The sequence below is a fragment of the Amblyraja radiata genome, chromosome 8 (assembly GCF_010909765.2).
Source record: "Amblyraja radiata isolate CabotCenter1 chromosome 8, sAmbRad1.1.pri, whole genome shotgun sequence".
Taxonomy (NCBI): Eukaryota; Metazoa; Chordata; class Chondrichthyes; order Rajiformes; family Rajidae; genus Amblyraja; species Amblyraja radiata.
Genome location: NC_045963.1, coordinates 80,841,195 through 80,855,569, shown reverse-complemented (window position 1 = coordinate 80,855,569; position 14,375 = coordinate 80,841,195). Strand labels below are relative to the sequence as shown.

Here is a 14,375-nt window from a genome sequence, read left to right as displayed (position 1 = left end):
TATCCCCTGACTCCGCTATCTTTAAGAGCCCTATCTAGCTCTCTCTTGAAAGCATCCAGAGAACCTGCCTCCACCGCCCTCTGAGGCAGAGAATTCCACAGACTCACCACTCTCTGTGAGAAAAAGTGTTTCCTCGTCTCCGTTCTAAATGGCTTACTCCTTATTCTTAAACTGTGGCCCCTGGTTCTGGACTCCCCCAACATCGGGAACATGTTTCCTGCCTCTAGTGTGTCCAAACCCTTAACAATCTTATATGTTTCAATGAGATACCCTCTCATCCTTCTAAACTCCAGAGTGTACAAGCCCAGCCGCTCCATTCTCTCAGCATATGACAGTCCCGCCATCCCGGGAATTAACCTTGTAAACCTACGCTGCACTCCCTCAATAGCAAGAATGTCCTTCCTCAAATTAGGGGACCAAAACTGCTCACAATACTCCAGGTGTGGTCTCACTAGGGCTCTGTACAACTGCAGAAGGACCTCTTTGCTCCTATATTCGATTCCTCTTGTTATAAATGTCAATTTATAACAAATGTCGTCTTGTCAATGAGTTCAGATGGTTGGTTAAACCTCCTGTATCTCTCTGAGTTCACTCCAGTCACAGGGAGGTTAACAGGAACCACTCTGCATCCATTCTCCCAATCAAGATATATTTTGATATTACTTCTGTCACTTTTCCGCGGCCACTTTAATGCACAGTAGAGTTCTTCTAGTGAACTCATTCACGAGCTATCTGTCACCCATAAGGGCAACACTATTACGCTTTTAAAAAAGCAGTGTTTTTTTATATGCGGTAACCCGTTATATTTTAGTTTAGTTTAGTTTAGAGATACAGCGCGGAAACACTGAAGGGCCTGTCCCACTCGTAGATTTTTTCAGAGACTGCCGGCGTCATATCAGTGTCGCCCAAAGATTTTGAACGTTTCAAAATCCAGCGGCGACAAAAAAATGTCGCGACACTTGAAAAAACACAGCGCGTCGATACGTCATCACGCTGCGGATTTTTCGGTGACCTGATACGTGGCCGTGAAAATCGGCAAGTGGGACAGGCCCTTTAGTCCGTGCCGATCAGCGATCACCCCGTATACGCGCACTGTCCTACACACACACACACACTGGGGACAATTTACACTTACACCAAGCCAATTAACCTACAAACCTGCACGTCTTTATAGTGTGGGAGGAAACCGAAGATCTCGGAGAAAACCCACGTGGGTCACGGGAAGAACGTGCAAACTCCATACAGGCAGCACCCATAGTCGGGATGGAACTCGGGTCTCTGGCGCTGTGAGGCAGCAACTCTACCGCTGTGACACCACCATGCTCTCTGAATGCAGCAAAATGCCTCAAGGCCCATTGTGAACTGATGCATTGCCTGAGATAGAGAGGCAAAGACAGTCGAAAGGAACCAATTCTATTCTCGTTCCTTCGCTCCTGTGTGGCTATGTTGAAGGAAAGGTATTGACAAAAACTGGTGTCGGGCGGCACGGTGGCGCAGCGGTAGAGTTGCTGCCTCACAGCGCCGGAGACCCTGGTTCTGTCCTGTCTGTCTGTCTGTCTGTGCAGAGTTTGCACAGAGTTCTCCCCGTGACCTGCGTGGGTTTTCTCCGGGTGCTCCAGTTTCCTCCCACACTCCAAAGACGTACAGTGCGGGCTTGTAGGTTATTCGGCCCTCTGTGAACTTCCCCTAGTGTGTAGGGAAATAGACAATAGACAATAGACAATAGGTGCAGGAGTAGGCCATTCGGCCCTTCGAGCCAGCACCGCCATTCAATGTGATCATGGCTGATCTTCCCCAATCAGTACCCCATGTAGTGGCAGATTTTTATATAGTTCAAGAGATTACTCCCTCCATCCGCTAACTGGACTGCATGGTTAAGAGGAATGTCTTCATACGCATGCAAGCTCTCAATCAGGGGCCTTCAGAGCTTCTTCACAGATAAATCTTCAAATTGATTAATAAATTCTTTATTGTTGATGAAAAGCAATAAGGTAATCCAAACTTCTTCCGACTCATACACTATAATCTTCATCGAACTCCAGCTTATCGCATTAAATGTTAGAAAACTCCTCGTGTCTCCGTTACACTTCGCATGGTCAAAGGGTAAACCTTCCCCATGCTGGGCCGAAACTAAACTGAAAACTATGCTTCTACGCAAGAAACTTAGCTCCAAACTCGCCCTAAAATAAGTCATAAATCCAACCCACAATATAACGGGCAGTCTAAAATTTAAAGACACATGCCATCATCAATGACTGTTAGCAGATCAAGTTCTTTTGTATCGTATCAATAGACAATAGGTGCAGGAGGAGGCCATTCGGCCCTTAGAGCCAGCACCGCCATTCAATGTGATCATGGCGGATCATCCACAATCAGTACCCCGTTCCTGCCTTCTCCCCATATCCCCTGACTCCACTATCTTTAAGAGCCCTATCTAGGTCTCTCTTGAAAGTATCCAGAGAACCGGCCTCCACCACCCTCTGAGGCAGAGAATTCCACAGACTCACAACTCTCTGGGTGAAAAAGTGTTTCCTCGTCTCCGTTCTAAATGGCTTACCCCTTATTCTTAAACTGTGTGTGGCCCCTGGTTCTGGACTCCCCCAACATCGGGAACATGTTTCCTGCCTCTAGTGTGTCCAAACCCTTAATAATCTTATATGTTTCAATAAGATGCCCTCTCATCCTTCTAAACTCCAGAGTATGTGGTTGAGGAAGTGGATGAGAAACTGGGATAAGATGGAGCTAGTGTGAACGGGTGATCGATGGTCGGCACGGACTGGATGGGCTGAAGGGCCTGATTCCCTGCTGTATCTCTAGACTCTAAACTCTGACCGGGGCCCACAATTAATAATGGGAAGAGAAGATATCAACCCAAAACTGTAAAGGGAGCCTCTCCATCTCACTTGTAACTCATTTTTACCCAGGATGGGGGAATCAAGAACTAGAGGACTTTGGTTTAAGATGAGAGGGGAGAAATTGAAGAGGAACCCGAGGGGAAACTTTTTCACACAGAAAATAGTGGGTCTATGGAACGATCTGCTAGAAAAAATAGTTGAGGCAAGTGCTGCAACAACATTGGCATATGGACAGGTACATGAATATCTGGGAGGGATAGATCAGGTGGACGCACAGAGTCTCTTGCCCAGAGTAGGTGAATCGAGGACCAGACGACATGGGTTCAAGGTAATGGGGAAAAGATTTAACAGGAACCTGAGAGGTAACTTTTTCACACAAAGGGTGGTGGGTGTATGGAACAAGCTGCCAGAGGAGGTGGTTGAGGCAGGGACTATCCCAACGTTTAAGAAACAGTAAAGGGGCTGTCCCACTGTGGCGACCTAATTGGCGAGTTTAGAAGAGTTTGCCCTTGACTCATACTCGCAGGTTGGTCGACACGAGGTCCTAGGAGGTCTTTGTAACTCTCCTTCATGCTCGAGAGTGGTCCCCATGTACTCGAGGCCTCAGCTAGGTCGCGGCGTTTTTTTCAACATGTTGAAAAATGCCCGCGAGTAAAAAAAGGTCCTGTGGAAAAAAGTAGATATATTTTTTACTCGTAGGTTTAGTTGTAGTAGGTCGTAGTAAGTCGGCATGTTAGTCGTAGGTAATCGAGGGTAGTCGAAGATAGTCTTCATCATAGTCGAAGGGAGGTCGAAGGAGATCGAAGGAGGTTGTCTTCACTCTCCACTATTCGGTGTCCAATTTTCCCAAAGTTAGTTGTAGCTAGTTGTAGCTAGTCTTCATCATAGTCGAAGGAGGTCTTCAACATGACATTTTTTCAAACTCTCCTCAACTCTTCTAAACTCGCCAATTAGGTCGTCACAGTGGGACAGCCCCTTTAGACAGATACATGGATAGAACAGGTTTGGAGGGATATGGACCAAACGCAGGGGCAGGTTGGACAAGTGTAGATAGGACATGTTGGCCGGCTGTGCTGAAGGGCCTGTATCACTCTATGACTATGAATATGACAGATGGACTGAATAACCTCTTTACTGTGGAATTAGTTTTAAATTCAGCAGGGTGCAAATGCATGAACTACGACCTGTCCTGGTCGCACTAAGTTCATCAGTTATTCAGCCCGTTAAATCTACTCCGCCATTCAAACATGCATTTTGGCTTTTTGTTTTGTTTTTTAAATTATTGAATACCTTTTTTTGTTTGTTTACAAACCTACTGTGCTGCAAGTAAGAATTTCATTGTTCCGTTTCAGTATACATATGACAATTAAATTCTGTGTCAGTATTAGTACGGGTGTCAGAGTTTATGGGGAGAAGGCAGGAGCATGGGGACTAGTGCAGCTGGGACATGTTGGCCAGTGTGGGCATGTTGGGCCGAAGGGCCTGTTGTCCACACTGTATCCCTCTGGCGGCTCGATGTCCTACCGGTCAGTGCTTCGTGTTTATTGTGTATGTGTGCGTGTTGTTTTGTGCCCTGTGTACTTACTGCCGGTCGAACAACGTCTACGGCCGGCAGGATCTTCTTAGGATTGGAGCCGGTCGCGAACGTGGGGTTGCCGCCGAGTTTGTCCGCTCATACAAGATCCCGGCGGACATAGCGAGGAGCCCCGGCTCTCCGTGGATTACCATCCCCGCGGGGAGGAGGCGAAGACGGCACAGAGAGAGAAGGCAAAAGCGAGGCGGCAGGGCCGGTGCGCTAGCCAGGCTACGGAGGCAGCCACTCAAACCACCGCTTCCCAGCCTGTTTCTCACCAACGCCAGATCCCTCGCTAACAAGATGGATGAACTGAGGCTACAGACTTCAGCTAACAACGCCGTGAAGGACAGCTGTATCCTGTTGATCACGGAGACCTGGCTTCATTCTTTCATTCTGGACTCTGCTATCGAGCTACACAAAATTGCTGGGGAAACTCAGCGGGTGCAGCAGCATCTATGGAGCGAAGGAAATAGGCGACGTTTCGGGCCGAAACCCTTCTTCAGACTGATGGGTGGTGGGGGGGGGGAGAAGGAAGGAAAAGGGGAGGAGGAGGAGGATCCCGAGGGCGGGCGGATGGGAGGGTGGGAGGAGACAGCTAGAGGGTTAAGGAAGGGGAGGAGACAGCAAGGGCTAGCAAAATTGGGAGAATTCAATGTTAATGCCATACGGACGCAAGGTCCCCAGACGGAATATGAGGTGCTGTTCCTCCAATTTCCGCTGTTGCTCACTCTGGCAATGGAGGAGACCCAGGACAGAGAGGTCGGATTGGGAATGGGAGGGGGAGTTGAAGTGCTGAGCCACCGGGAGTTCAGGTAGGTTATTGCGGACTGAGCGGAGGTGTTCGGCGAAACGATCGCCCAACCTACGCTTGGTCTCCCCGATGTAAATCAGCTGACATCTAGAGCAGCGGATGCAGTAGATGAGGTTGGAGGAGATACAGGTGAACCTTTGTCGCACCTGGAACGACTGCTTGGGTCCTTGAATGGAGTCGAGGGGGGAGGTGAAGGGACAGGTAGCAGGTTACACCGCACAGCGTCATGACAGGACAAGAGACTCCGGTAAGAGCAGAGGAGGAGGGCTCTGTGTGTACGTGAACAACAACTTGTGTACTAACACAGTGATTGTAGACAGTCACTGCTCCCCGGACCTGGAGTATGTGACTGTTAAATGCAGGCCCATTTATCTCCCTAGAGAGTTTACTGTCGTCATGATAACTGCTGTATACATACCACCGGATGCTAATGCTAACTCGGCTATCGGACATTTGTATGGTAGCATTAGCAGCCAGCAGAGCACATATCCTGACGCTGTTCACATCATAGCAGGGGACTTTAATCACGCGGACTTGAAGAAAATGCTCCCCAAATTCTACCAGCATGTTAAATGTGCTACAAGAGGAGCTAACACACTGGACAAGGTCTACTCCAACATCAAGCTGGGCTACAGGGCTAGACCACTACCACACCTGGGTCAGTCGGACCATATGTCCCTGCTTTTAATTCCTGCATATGCCCCCCTCAGGAAAACCGCTCCTACCATCACAAAGACCATCACAACCTGGCCTGATGGTGCATCTCAGCAGCTGCAGGACTGCTTCGACAGGACCAACTGGGATGTGTTTGAACACCGGGACCTGGAGGTGTTCACAGACAGTGTACTGTGTTACATTAAAAACTGCATGGACACGGTCACAGTGGACAAACGCATCCGGGTCTACCCCAACCAGAAGCCCTGGATGACCCGGGAGGTCCAGCGGCTGTTAAAAGAGAGGAACACCGCTTTTAGGTCTGGCGATAGGGCTTTATACAGCACGGCCCGAGCTAACCTGAAGAGAGGCATCAGAGAGGCCAATATCAGACTACAGGAGGAAGGATAGAGGACCACCTGGACAGTAATAACAGCAGGCAGGTGTGGCAGGGGATCCAGTATCTCACCAACTACAAGACCAACCTTGGAGCTGCTGAAGGTGACGCCTCGTTGGCAGAGGAGCTGAACCTCTTCTTTGCTCACTTTGAAGTGGAGGCACCAGAGACAGCCACATCACACCACACGGTCCACAGCAGCCTAACCCTCAAGATAGAGGAGCATGAGGTGAGGCGCACGCTGCGGGCCATCAATCCAAGGAAGGCTACTGGACCCGATGGCGTCTCTGGACGCGTGCTGAAGGACTGCGCAGACCAGCTGGCTGGAGTCTTTACGAGGATTTTCAACCAGTCTCTGGCCCAGTCCACTGTTCCACCCTGTCTGAAGTCCGCAACCATAGTCCCCTTGCCCAAAAACCCCACATCTCCAGCCTCAACGACTACCGGCCAGTCGCACTCACACCAGTGGTGATGAAGTGTTTTGAAAAACTGGTCCGGGGTCACATCACATCACTCCTGCCCCGAAGCTTTGACCCCCACCAGTTTGCGTACAGAGCGAATAGATCTACAGAGGACGCTGTAGCCACAGCTCTCCATGCTGCACTGTCCCACCTGGAGCAGCCGGGGAGCTATGTGCCGATGCTCTTTGTGGACTACAGCTCTGCTTTTAATACCATCCTTCCCCACAAACTGGGGGACAAACTGGGGGACTTGGGACTTCCACACTCCACCTGCATGTGGATAAATAGCTTCCTGTCGGGTCGCAGCCAGAGAGTCAGAGTGGGCCATCACACATCCACGGCCCTCAGCCTCAGTATCGGCTCTCCACAGGGCTGCGTGCTGAGCCCCCTGCTCTACACCATCTACACACATGACTGCACCCCCGCCCACCACAGCAACACCATTGTCAACGGATGACACTACGGTGGTGGGACTCATCTCCGGGGGGGACGAGTACGCCTACCGGGATGAGGCGGAGCAGCTGACAGTGTGGTGTGGAGAGAATAACCTGCTCCTCAACACCTTAAAGACCAAGGAGATAATAATAGACTTCAGGAAGAATAAAACGGACATGGTGCCATTAATTATCAGAGGGGACTGTGTGGAGAGGGTGGCGGATTTCCGCTTCCTGGGAATCCACATTGAGGAGGACCTGACGTGGAGCGTGAACACCTCTGCGCTGATGAAAAAGGTCCAGCAGAGACCGCACTTCCTGAGGGTGCTGGAGTTCAAGGTTGCAGAGGAGGTAGTTAACTCGCACTTTGACAGTTTTCAATGCTAATCGCTGTGCCTGTTTCCACACTGTATCACTCTATGACTATGATAGGGAAGGTCCTAACGTGGGTAAATGGGACTAGCTGTGATGGAGCATCTTGGCCAGCATGGCTGCGTGGGGCTGAAGGGCCTGTTTCCCACTGTATCACTGTGACTAGTGTAGCTGGGACATGTTGGCCGGTATGGGCAAGTTGGGCCGAAGGGCCTGTTTCCACACTGTATCACTCTATGACTCTATAATAGGGAAGGTCCTAACGTGGGTAAATGGGACTAGCTTGGATGGAGCATCTTGGCCAGCATGGATGCGTAGGGCCGAAGGGCCTGTTTCCATGCTGTATGACTCCATGACTCGTGGCGTTGGGTCGTTAAACCCTTGTTATGTGTGAAGGTCGGCGGTAATTCCACACCAAAAGCGATTAGCTTTGAAAACTGTCAAAGTGCGAGTTAACTACCTCCTCGGCAACCTTGAACTCCAGTATCGTTCAACCCACATCCATACTTCACTCCAACAGTTAATGTCATCTTCAAAACAGCAACTGCTTCGCAGGGGAACTGATATTCTCCACAGGGCTTTCTGTTTGTGTTCTGGTTATTATTGGCACCCGTTAACTTTGTAAGTGCTGGCAAACGGGGGCCGTGTCAGTATTTTATCTGACAAATTTTCACAAAGCTGGGTGAAAAACCGTCTGACTTTCAGGGCCCCCTGTGTAGAGGAACGAGCAGTAAATATGGATCTGACAACCTCTGACAAGAAACATAACTTCTCGGAAAGTTATGGGGTACTGAGAACGTAGCCGGTTTATGGCGAATACCCAATATCAGTCTTATTTCAATCTCAACCTTCGTGTCCAAACTTGTGAACTTGGAAAATAATTTACTTTGAGGAGGACAAGAGGGTTTGTTGCTGAATGTGTAGTGAATCATTTGTTCCTTGTGTTCTCTCAAACAATGATCCTGTGGTTAGAATGTAATGTCTGCGGTGAATTATATATATTTTTGGTCTTTTAGTCCTTTGTTCCTTGCCAATTTCCTGTTCCCTCCCTCCCCGCGTTGCTGGCTAGCTGCGTGACCTCATCTCCATCCAGGGTGGTGGCACCCACCCACCTCGCATAGCCAGAGTCACCCAACCCCTGCCTTCATCGTAGAGTAAAGGGGAGGCCGTTTAAGACTGAGGTGAGAAAAAACTTTTTCACCCAGAGAGTTGTGAATTTGTGGAATTCCCTGCCACAGAGGGCAGTGGAGGCCAAGTCACTGGATTGATTTAAGAGAGAGTTAGATATGGGGACTCTCTGCGTGCAGTTCCAGAAGAGGATCTATTGTACTCATGTATGTTCAACAGATGCGACCTATAAAGCATCTTGTCGGGATGCATCACAGCTCGGTTTGGGAACAGCTCCATCCAAGACCCGCAAGAAATTGTAGAATTGTGGGCGCAGCCCAGACCATCACATCACACAAACTAACCTCCCTTCCACTGACTCCATCTACACCGCACGCTGCCTCGGCAAGGCCAGCAGCATCATCAAGGACCAGTCGCACCCCCGGTCACTCCCTCTTCTCCCCTCTCCCATCGGGCAAGAGGTACAGAAGTGTGAAAACGCACACCTCCAGATTCAGGGACAGTTTCTTCCCAGCTGTTATCAGGCAACTGAACCATCCTACCACAACCAGAGAGAGGGCCTGACCTCCCATCTACCTCATTGGAGACCCTCGGACTATCTTTAATCGGACTTTTCTGCACTTTATCCTGCACTACACAGTATTCCCTTTATCCTGTATCTTTACACTGCGGACGGCTTGATTGTAATAGACACAGAATGCTGGAGTAACTCAGCGGGACAGGCAGCATCTCTGGAGAGAAGGAATGGGTGACACTTCAGGTCGAGACCCTTCTTCAGGCTCAGGATCGATTGTAATCATGTATTGTCTTTCCGCTGACTGGTTAGCACGCAACAAAAAGCTTTTCACTGTACCTCGGTACACGTGACAATAAACTAAACTGAAACTACCGATGGGATTAAGGTAACTACCTAGAAAAAGCGACCTTTGTGCTTTGTAAGTGTCAGACTAATGCTATTCGGGACCTCCAAGCCACGGAGTGTGTTCGACCGTCCCGACGTCAGAGTTTGGATCATCCCGACGAGAGGGCCCGTACATCGGGCAGTCCATAGTGACGACTACGGAGGGTTCATGACCCTGACCACGGGTGAACAAAGGAGGAGGACTGACTGAACTTTGTTGCCTTTCACCACAGTGAAGAATGCTGTGGTGGATGTTTGTGTTAAATCTTATTGTGTATTGTGTGTTCTTTTTAAGTGTATCGCTGCTGGCAAATTCATCTCACTGCACCTTCGTTGGTGCCTGTGACGAATAAAGTTGACTTTGACTTTGACGTGTGAGTTTCGTTACTCTATCAGCAATGCCCTGTGTATGTATTTGCCACCGTACAGACTTGCTTCACGCTGCAGTCTCGTCAGTGATTTCATTATCCCAGTCAGCCGTGATATTATCAGTTTCTTTCAACACTTTTTTCCACCTCATTCTGCATTTTGCAAACCCTTGTATGTAATCTGGCCAGTCAAACGATATTTATGTTAAGCATGGCCTGGCTCCAATTTTTAAGAGTGAATTCAAAACCAAAATTAGAATTTAAATAGAATGTTTTCTAAATATACTCTCTCAGCTCAATGACAAATCAAACTACACATACTGGCACCAGTTTATAGAACAGGCAGGAGCAGTAATCAATAGATTACAATCTGAGATCAATAATAAAGCTACCAATACAAAAATTGTGGGATGTTATTCATATCTGGGCTATGCTCATAAGCGATAGGAGCGGATTCAGGCCATTCGGCCCATCAAGTCTACTCCGCCATTCAATCATGGCTGATCTATCTCTCCCTCTTCACCCCATTCTCCTGCCATCTCCCCGTAACCCCTGACAAATGCTGTGCTTATCTTGGGTGGCACGATGGCACAGTGGTAGAGTTGCTGCCTTACAATGGACAATAGACAATAGGTGCAGGAGCAGGCCATTTGGCCCTTCGAGCCAGCACCGCCATTCAATGCGATCATGGCTGATCATCCCCAATCAGTACCCCGTTCCTGCCTTCTCCCCTAAAAAAGAGCGCTTGCAGCGCCATAGACCCGGGTTCGAACCTTACTACGGGTGTTGTCTAACCTACAAACCTGTACGTCTTTGGAGTGTGGGAGGAAACTGGAGCACCCGGAGAAAACCCACACAGGTCACGGGGAGAAGGTACAAACTCCGTACAGACAGCACCAGTAGTCGGGATGGAACCCGGGTCTCCGGCGCCGTGAGGCAGCAGCTCTACCCACTGCGCCACCGTGCCAACCTAGTGAATACGCTTCTTCTGCATTAACCACTGCGTGACCTTGTTAGGACCTCCACACACCAGTCCTATGTACAACATTGCTCCAGCTCCCTTCATTCCACCGGCATAATACACAAAACTAACCAACAAGGTTGTCTTAATTAGTTTATGCAGGCATTTGAGAGATAGGTCTCAAATATCAGACAACTGGTGTAGTGGTACTGCTGGTGATACTACCTTACAGTGGGCCAAACGGTTTCAGGTTTCACAGAATTAACAGATCGTATTATTGGGAGGTACCTGTACACAAAAGTGCTGGAGAAACTCAGCGGGTGCAGCAGCATCTATGGAGCGAAGGAAATAGGCGACGTTTCGGGACGAAACCCTTCTTCAGACTGATGGGGGTGGGGGGGAGAAGGAAGGAAAAAGGGAGGAGGAGGAGCCCGAGGGTGGGTGGATGGGAGGAGACAGCTCGAGGGTTAAGGAAGGGGAGGAGACAGCAAGGGCTAGCAAAACTGGGAGAATTCAACGTTCATGCCAACCGGACGCAAGCAACCCAGGCGGAATATGAGGTGCTGTTCCTCCAATTTCCGGTGTTGCTCACTCTGGCAATGGAGGAGACCCAGGACAGAGAGGTCGGATTGGGAATGGGAGGGGGAGTTGAAGTGCTGAGCCACCGGGAGTTCAGGTAGGTTATTGCGGACTGAGCGGAGGTGTTCGGCGAAACGATCGCCCAACCTACGCTAGTCTCCCCGATGTAAATCAGCTGACATCTAGAGCAGCGGATGCAGTAGATGAGGTTGGAGGAGATACAGGTGAACCTTTGTCGCACCTGGAACGACTGTTTGGGTCCTTGAATAGAGTCGAGGGGGGAGGTGAAGGGACAGGTGTTGCATTTCTTGCGGTTGCAACGGAAAGTGCCCGGGGAGGGGGTGGTACGGGAGGGAAGGAAAGAATTGACGAGAAAGTTGCGGAGGGAGCGGTCTTTGCGGAAGGCAGACATAGGGGGAGATGGGAAGATGTGGCGAGTGGTGGGGTCACGTTGGAGGTGGCGGAAATGGCGGAGGATTATGTGCTGTATTTGCCGGCTGGTGGGGTGAAAGGTGAGGACTAGGGGGGGCTCTGCCCTTGTTGCGAGTGCGGGGATGGGGAGAGAGAGCAGTGTTGCGGGGTATGGAAGAGACCCTGGTGCGAGCCTCATCTATGGTGGAGGAGGGGAATCCCCGTTCCCTGAAGAGCGAGGACATTTCCGATGCCCTGGTGTGGAACGTCTCATCCTGGGAACAGATGCGGCGTAGGCGGAGGAATTGAGAGTAGGGGATGGAGTCTTTACAGGGGGCAGTCGTATTATTGGGAACTAGTTTTGTAAACCCCCTGAATCATATTGCAGCTGAGTGCTGATCTGTACAGATACTTGGTTCTTGGTTCTTGGTTTCTTGGTCCTCCAAAATATTCCAAATGGAATTTAAACTGGAGGTGGTGAAGGGAGGACTTAAGCTAGAAAGGGTTATTGGGAAGAAAGAGCTACCGTAAATGTAGTTGTATCTGGTTGGGTAACTATAGTAGGGTGAAGACTATTCCATGCTTTAATTGTGCGGGGGAAGAACGAATTGCTGTCCACATCTGTACATACTTACTCCTGCTACCAGTTGAAAGGTCCGTTAGTCAACATGGAGCTGACCAAAGAAGATGGTCGCCATCAGGAAGCCAGTGGCTACGCTGTGATAATAGACAACAGACAATAGGTGCAGGAGTAGGCCATTCGGCCCTTCGAGCCAGCACCGCCATTCAATGTGATCATGGCTGATCATCCCCGTATACTGTTCCTGCCTTCTCCCCTGCCTTCTGCCTTCTAGTCAAAGATAGACACAAAATGCTGGAGTAACTCAGCGGGACAGGCAGCATCACTGGAGAGATGGAATGGGTGACGCGATGGATCAAGACCCTTCTTCAGAGTCAGGTTGAGGCAGGGACTATCACAACATTTAAGAAACATTCAGACAGGTATGTCTATGACCTAGCCCTGAGCTTATTGTAACCTGCTCATGACATTTTCACCTGCATTGAGAGGAAAATAAATAATATAATGACTTAAAAGAGATTACAGTCTGACTGAAACATAATGTATTAGTGTTATCTATACTGTTAAATACTGTAAACAGGCTTCTGAACATTCCTTCCATAAGCTAGGGTGCTGTCCGATTCACCTCTACCCCATTGTGGACATTGGACTTTGTCTGTGGAACTGATGCGCTACAATGCTGAGAACTATATTCTGCACTCTGTATCTTCCCCTTTGCTCCACCTATTGGACTGGAGTTTGACCTGATTGTATTTATGTGTAGTGTTATCTGATCTGTTTGGACAGCACGCGGAACAAAGCTGTTCACTGTACCTCGCTACAGGTGACAATAATGAACCTGAACCTAAACAGACAATAGACAATAGGTGCAGTAGTAGGCCATTCGACCCTTCGAGCCAGCACCGCCATTCAATGTGATCATGGCTGATAATCCACAATCAGTACCCCGTTCCTGCCTTCTCCCCATATCCCCTGACTCCGCTATCTTTAAGAGCCCTATCTAGCTCTCTCTTGAAAGTATCCAGAGAACCGGCCTCCACCGCCCTCTGAGGCAGAGAATTCCACAGACTCACCACTCTCTGTGAGAAAAAGTGTTTCCTCGTCTCCGTTCTAAATGGCTTACTCCTTATTCTTAAACTGTGGCCCCTGGTTCTGGACTCCCCCAAAACCCATGTCCACAAATAGAAAAGCATGAATTAATTAAATCCTTTTCAGAATGGAATAATATTAGACTTCACCCTCCGTAACGTAGATAATTCAACTTGTGTGTGGCGTGCACGGCCTAAAGTTGTAAGACAACTTGTTCTATTTGATTTTTTGTTTGTGCATGTCGGGTTAATTGCATTAGTCGAACCGGGGTGGACCACGTGAATGTTGCAATCTCCCACCCCAATAATCCAACAAATGTTTGGAATAGTTATCATTTGGCTACAGTTTTGTTTAACATGTTTAACCATATATAACCATATAACAATTACAGCACGGAAACAGGCCTTCTAGTCCGTGCCGAACACTTCCTCTCACCTAGTCCCATCTACCTGCACTCAGACCATAACCCTCCATTCCTTTCCCGTCCATATACCTATCCAATTTATTTTTAAATGATAAAATCGAACCTGCCTCCACCACCTTCACTGGAAGCTCATTCCACACAGCTACCACTCTCTGAGTAAAGAAGTTCCCCCTCATGTTACCCCCTAAACTTCTGTCCCTTAATTCTCAAATCATGTCCTCTTGTTTGAATCTTCCCTACTCTCAATGGAAAAAGCTTATCCACGTCAACTCTGTCTATCCCTCTCATCATTTTAAAGACCTCTATCAAGTCCCCCCTTAACCTTCTGCGCTCCAAAGAATAAAGATCTAAGGTGTAAATGTGATTAACATCAG

General features: G+C 49.0%; 1 long non-coding RNA gene across 1 annotated transcript; it reads right to left on the bottom strand.

The window, feature by feature from the left end:
* Window positions 1-305: 305 nt before the first annotated feature.
* LOC116975793 lies at window positions 306-13,826 on the bottom strand. Its single transcript, XR_004412779.1, has 3 exons — window positions 13,751-13,826; window positions 12,728-12,732; window positions 306-320 (listed from the first exon to the last, which is right to left on the bottom strand). It is a non-coding gene; the product is annotated as an uncharacterized LOC116975793 (long non-coding RNA).
* Window positions 13,827-14,375: the final 549 nt, after the last annotated feature.